Raw genomic sequence first — 7,470 nt, 5'->3', positions numbered from 1 at the left:
CCCTATGGATGAGCTGCCACTGCCTTACCTGAACATGAACACTACTAAACAGACACTGGCAAAAAACCTGTTAGGTCCTGTTTGGTTTTGAGAGCACTTGCAATCTCTACTATAGATGTGTGTCATGGAGTCAATCATTTTTGAGAAACTCATACAACAGCAGTGGTTTGATCATAAAATGCAAAAAAACAGCTGTGGTTGAATGTTTTTTTGATGGTTTTAACCTGGACATTAAATTCTCATTCAACATAAGTCATACAAATTGTTATGAATTTGTAAACGTGAGACCATGGTGGAGTAAATATGAACGTACCATGAGACAGGAACCATCCTGGTATTCCTCTCACAGAGTAGAGCCAGTAGAAATAGCACAGCTGAGACTTGACCCATGCTCCAGTTGTAAAGTTGTAAAGTAACAATAGTGGCTTATCTGCCTAAGATGCCCTCACTAATCTAGGTTTATTAAATGCAAGGGATGTTTCTATGATCTATGTTGGGTTCATAATCTCAGGCTGAATTTTTCATGTATGAAAAACGTGCAGAGTAATAAAAATTTACATTGGATTGTTGGTTATTTATGCTTTAGTTGCTCCTTCTGTCTTTTTCTTGACTAGCAATAAAGAAAACTGGAGGACTAAAGTGTTATTAGTAACAGCAGGTGAGCACTGTTATGTTAATTATGAAGTCCCTTTGGTCCAGGAATTCCGAACCGGTGAGTCTAGGGATTAGTTGTCATTGAAATATTTTGAATGTTGAATAAAATGTCAGTTTAATCCTTCAGACATAGTTTCAATAAGAAGTGATAATGACATTCCTTTTTTCTAAGAGTTCCTTAAATAATTCTTGTCGTGACTTTTCTGACTCAGTTCCCAATCTGGACCACTTCTTTTGTACCATAGCCTGGCTATTGTTGTGAGCACACAATGAAGGAGCAGCATTCATCTTTTCTGTAGAAGAATCCACATAACAGAGCACACTGCTGTAAGTTATTTCAGGCTAATATGACCAACAGCATCAAACAGAAAAGAGATGAAAGCAATCAATATCAGATAGATATTTTAAGGCTCTCCTTGTGGTAATAATACTGGAGTATATAATTATATTATACTGTCAATTAAATGGTAGAGTGTATATTTCCACCCGGGTGAAAAAGGATTAGCCATAAAGTATAGGTAACACATTTTTTTAATTAACTTGTAGAAAGAGTGTTGAATGTAATGCTCTCTCTCATTTAATTATGCTATTATTCCATTACCAAACTGGATGCAAATATTTGCAAGCAGCCTCCATCATTAGGTATATCTTTTTATTGCATTTTGTGATTGACCAGATTAAGAGTTATCACTGTATCTTTCAAACTATCTAAAATGGAATATAGTAAATATATAATATATTAAACTTTTTAAGCACATATTGCAATAAAGTGCTGCAGGAATGAGTCCTAAAACCCAGAAATGAATTAGCATTTTTGAACTTCCGGTTCCACTGTGCCAAAGTCAGTGTTTTTGTTAAAATGTTTTTTTTGGTTAAATTCGTGAAATAAGGTCTGTGGCTAACAGGTGCTCCAGATATTTTTATGTTTTATTCTACGACATAAAATACCTCAGTTATAGCCCACTCGTGATTTTGTTAAGCTTTTACATAAGACGGTTGTAAAATGGTTGCTAATGAGTAGCTAAATGGGACTACAGAGGTTGTCAGGGACATTAAATGCCATCAGGCTGAACAGGAAAACTCATCTGCTACAGCCTCGTTGTGTTTATACTTATACAAACTATTCCAACTCAAATTTTCCAACTTGTAGATTTTCAGTTTATAGTATTTTCCAATTCTAGTGCTATAAAGCATAGTGGTGGTGACGTTGAATTCATGCAACCGTGGTGTAGTTTGTTTATAGCCTAACTTTAGCTTTTATTTCTGGTGATTGTATTTAGGCTTAAAAATTCAGAAAAGTTGTGTTCTTTTGTGAAGATTATCTTGATCAACAAAACGTGTAAGGTGGAAAAATCCTGTTGGCTTTTTGTCGAGGGAACCAGGGTGATGCTAACTTCTGGGTTAACCTACAAAAATACATCATCTCTCCAGCACTCTATACATTTTATTTCCACATTGGCTATCACTTTTTAACGAGTTACCATTAAAATCTTGCTACATTACTTTCAGTTGCTTTGCTTCATTGTGTCTTTAGAGGTGTGCTCTGAAAAGTGTTTATAATTATATATTGTGTTAAATATGCAAGGAATAAACCATGATGGGGTTTGCTGTTATAGAAAGCAAAGTGGAGGTGAAGCATGTTGTCACAAATCTCACAGATCTCACTCGCCTGAGTATTAACACTTGACTACATTACCCAAAGGCCCACATACTTGGACTGATTACAGCACACTTGTTCCACATTACTTAGACCAGTGGTTTTCAAAGTGGGGGGCCCCCTTGGGGGCTGCCAGGGGGCACCCAGGGGGCCTCAACAATTTGGAGTGAAAAATAAATTCTCACTCTCAGACAACCAAACACATACACACAATCAATTCCTAATGTAATGTAATGTAAAGATGTAATATGTAATTATTAATAAAAAAGGGGGATATATTCAGAAGTCTGTATTTTTAATGTGTTTTAAAGACATCTTGCAAAAGGGGGGCCCCGGTCAAATGTTAATGCCATTTGTGGGGCCTTGCCCTGGAAAAGTTTGGGAACCCCTGACTTAGACTATCTAAGCCCTGTGTGTTTGCTTACTCTTCGCGAAGTCTTGTCTCTGAACTGTACTCTGAACTTGGTGTGTTTTAATAAATGTATGGATCTGTATGGATGTGGATCTGCATTACACATGTCCTCTTATGCCACCAAAATGTTTTATTCCTCTTCATTTTATTTATAGAAGAATGTCATACTTTTATCCACTTATAGTCACAATGTTGTGGAATATCTGAGAAATAAATCAATTCCTGATATCACTTACTTTATAAAAGCTATAAACAGTTGTTCCCTCATCAGCACCTTTTCCCCCTCTCTCTTGAATTTCCAGGGTCGCAAATCTTAAAGTTATAGCTTTACCTCTGATTGTTACAAATTGCTGACACTGGAGACTAAATAAACATCTCCTTACAGAAAACTTCACCATATCAACAATTACACATCATTACACTTCAGCGGCTGCCATACAAGTCCCTGTGTAAGTTACCATAGAAACACTATTAAAAAAGAGCACATTTATATAAACATGTAATTGGTCTTGCTGGAACTACTGTTAAAACGGTGATGTTACAGCAAATTAATCATGTTCTGACAGTCAGATCTGAGAATTCAACATCATTGCAGTATGAAAATGGATTACTATGTGATTGTCTGTCTCGGTCTTCATCTGAGCACTGTTTATAATCTAAAAAATATAGATAGATAGATTCAAAGTGTGAAGCGGAGACTGAGAAATGTATTGATTTTCCATCATGACGATTCTGATGAGGATAAATAAATGATAATGAAAAGCCCACAGAAGCTGAGTGGAAATTCACAGGTGGGACAAAATCATCATCTTACATTTCACACATGGTGCATGAACTTCTATTTCTGTTTCACACACATATTAAACACTGACTGACAAACACAAGTGCAGAGACAGACACACTGCTGGGTGCAGTGGATGTCCGTGACAGACATGAAATAGCAAAACAAATTGTCGTCTGTTTTGCTCTGAAGGTGAAAGTACATTCGCCTTTCAGACACAAAAAGAAAGAAAAAAGGAACTTTTATTTGGTTTTAAGACTCCAGAAAGGTGCTTCAGAAATAAATTCTATGTAAATTTTCTGATGTAAACCTACTTTTGCTGTGCAAAAATAACCGATCCCTGAAACAACTTTAGATTTTCTGAAGCAAAATACATAAACAATATGTAAAAAAAAAAAAAGTAAGATTTTATTCCCACTAGCATGACATTAGCAACATAAAAATTATGCCAAAATGCTATTCAATCATTCATTCCTTCATGTTCAATAACTGCTTTATCCTGATCAGAATCACAGTAGATTCAGAGCCCAGGAACAATGTGTGAGGCTATTGCAATTCCAAAAACTTTTTTTTTTTTTTTACTGAAATACTTATAATGAGACCTAAACATTCTGCTATAATGCTCTAAAATAATTTACTGTACATAGAAAGTAAATTTTTTGTCCTTCACTATTGTTCTTTAAGCAGTCCTGTATCCAGTGCCAGTATTGTTCTAGTAAAGTGTCATTTTGATATTTATTTGAGAGGCACACTGATATCCAAAAATACCATTTGTTCACTGCAATGCCATTTGGAATTTGATGAAGAAGAAGATTACGAGTTTGTGTCCAAACTGATTTGCAGTGCAGACAGTATAGTGATAGCATGTGAATCAACCTTTGTGTTTTTGCATGCATAGGGCTGGACTCCTACTGAGTTTTAGGGAAATATGACACTAGGTACAATAAATAATGGTTTCCAAGTGACTGAATAATGGGGGTGCATGTGTATATTGAGAATGATAGTGTAGGAACTGTATGAAAGATACACATCAGGGTAGTACAAATGATTGTTTTGAAGAAGCCTCTGTTTGAAATTGACTTATTTCCAATTCCTCTTATGAATGTGCAAATTTAAGATTATGCAGTGCCATTGCTTAAAATATGTATGCACAATTCAAAGCAATCAATGCTGCAATCAGATTTATAAAAGTATCCAATAAACTTCAACCTTCACTGTTTCATAGGTCAGGGATAGCTAAGGGATGGCCAATAATAAAAATAATAATAAGAATTTTTTTTGTATTAAGCAATAATAATTATTATTGTCAGTGGGATTGGTCAGATGTCATGTGCAAAACTGAATGACTTGATAAATTTGGGAGTTCATTTCATCATAATCCAAAGGCAAGGATTGCCAACCAGTATAATGTACCTCAGAAACAAGCAAGTTTATCTAGCTAACACAAACGCGAACTACTCTGTGGTCCACTGACTACATTACTTTGAGGCATATTCATTAACTGGAGACATAACTTTGGATTTCTACTATTTGTTATTATCCACAGTTAGCTAATGATTTTGAATTTGTAATACTTGCATACATAGTAGGATGTACACTAATGTTATGTTGGTGGTGACTTATTTGTAGCTTGCTAGACAACAAACAAATGTTGCATACTTGTTTGCCTTTCTGTCCACTGGGGAGCTTATTAGTGTCACGCAATGTGTGCAAGACAGAAGCAAGTGCAGGAATGGCAGTTTAATCAAACTGTAAGGAATACAAAGGATCAGGCAGAAGGCTAAACAAGGCAGAGCAGAGAATTGAGCTCAACAGGGTAAACAAAGTCTATAACCAGAAAAGCAAATACGAGATAAGGCTGGTTGGCCGTGTCAGCAGACTCAGGCGTGAGCAGAACTTGGTTGGCCGTGTCAGCAGGCTCGGGCATGAGCAGAACTTGGTTGGCCATGTCAGCAGACTCGGGCATGGGCAGAACTTGGTTGGCCTTGTCAGCAGACTCGGGTGTGAGCAGAACTTGGTTGGCCATGTCAGCAGACTCTGGCGTGAGCATAACTTGGTTTGTCGTGACATCGGTTTCAGGCGTGAGCAGAACCTGGTTGGTCGTGACGTTGGTTTCAGGCATAAGGAGAACTTGGTTGGTTGTGACGTCGGTCTCAGACTGGAACATGGCATGGAAGGTCACATCATTGATCTCAGACTGGAACGTGGCATGGAAGGTCACCTTGTTGACCTATAGCTGGAACTTGGCGTGGGAGGTTACCTTGTTGACCTTTAGCTGGAACTTGGCGTGGGAGGTCGCCTCGTCGACCTCAGACAGGAACTTGGGTGGGAGGTCGCCTTGTCGAAGTCAGACAGGAACTTGGGTGGGAGGTTGCCTTGTCGACCTCAGACAGGAACGTGTCTTGGGCGGCCGTCTCTTCATCCTTGGACAGGAACTTGGTGTGAGAGGCTGCCTCGTCGACCTTGGACAGAAACTTGGCTTGAGAGGCCCTCTTTTTGATCACGGACTGGAACTTGGTTTGAGAGGTCGTCTCTTCGACCTCAGACAGGAACTTGGCTTGAGAGGTCGTCTCTTCGACCTTGGACAGGAACTTGGCTTGAGAAGTCGTCTCTTTGATCTTGGACAGTAACTTGGCATAAGCAGAGCTTGGGTTGGCTGTCTCTTCGACCTCAGACAGAAACTTAGCTTGAGAGGTCACCACTTTGACCTCAGACAGGAACTGGGCTTGAGAGGTTGTCTCTTCGACCTCGGAAAGGAACTTGGCTTGAGAGGTCGCCTCTTCGACCTCAGACAGGAACGTGGCTTGGGAGGTCACCTCGCTCACCTCTAGCAGGAACTTGACTTTATGCTGGAGATCTGGGGAGGAGGTCGCCACATTGACCTCTGACTGGGGCTCTGGAGAAGAGGTTGCCACGTTGACCTCCACCTGGAGGTCAGCAGGTGAGTCCACCTCGTGGCTCTCAGGTTGGAGCGCTGGAGGTGAGGTCACCTAGTTGACCTCTGGCTGGAGCTCTGTATATGAGACCACCTCATGGATATCATGCTGGAGCTCTGGGGAGGAGGTCGCCATGTTCACAACAGGCTGGAGCTCGGCAGGTGAGACGACCTCATGGGTCTCAGGTTTGAGCTCTGGAGATGAGGCCGCCACATTGGCCTCAGATGAGTGTTCAGCTGGTGAGACCACCTCATAGGTCTCATGATGGAACTCTGGGGAGGAGGTCGCCATGTTGACCTCCGACTTGAGCTCGGCAGGTGAGACCACCTCATGGGTCTCAGGTTGGAACTCTGGAGATGAGCTCACCACGTCGACCTCCGGCTGGAGCTCTGCAGAGGAGACCACATAGTGAGTCTTAGAAAGGAAGTTTGAGAAAGAGGTCACCCGGTTTGTCTGCTCATAATAGGTGGTGAATGGCAAGTCAGGTTCATCTCTGAGGCAGGCCTCCACCAAAAGATCCTCCAGGACCACCCAGGATTCTGTCAGCAGACTCAGGCGTGAGCAGAACTTGGTTGTTCGTAACATTGGCTTCAGGCGTGCGCAGAACCTGGTTGATCATGACGTTGGTTTCAGGCAAGAGGAGAACTTGGTTGGTCATGTTAACAGACTCTGGCATGAGCATAACTTGGTTTGTCATGACGTTGACTTCAGGCGTGAGCAGAACCTGGTTGGTCGTGACGTCAGTTTCAGGCATAAGAACTTGGTTGGTCGTGATGTCGGTCTCAGACTGGAATGTGGCATGGAAGGTCACATCGTCGATCTCAGACTGGAATGTGGTGTGGACGGTCACATCGTCGATCTCAGACTGAAACTTGGCATGGGAGGTCTGCTCTTCGACCTCAAACAAGAACTTGGCTTGAGAGGTTGTCTCTTCAACCTTGGACAGGAACTTGGCTTAAGAGGCCATCTCTTCGACCTGGGAAAGGAACTTGGCTTGAGAGGTCATCTCTTCGACCTCAGACAGGAACTT

The sequence above is a fragment of the Ictalurus furcatus genome, chromosome 19 (assembly GCF_023375685.1).
Source record: "Ictalurus furcatus strain D&B chromosome 19, Billie_1.0, whole genome shotgun sequence".
NCBI lineage: Eukaryota > Metazoa > Chordata > Actinopteri > Siluriformes > Ictaluridae > Ictalurus > Ictalurus furcatus.
Note: the sequence above shows the minus strand (reverse complement) of the source record.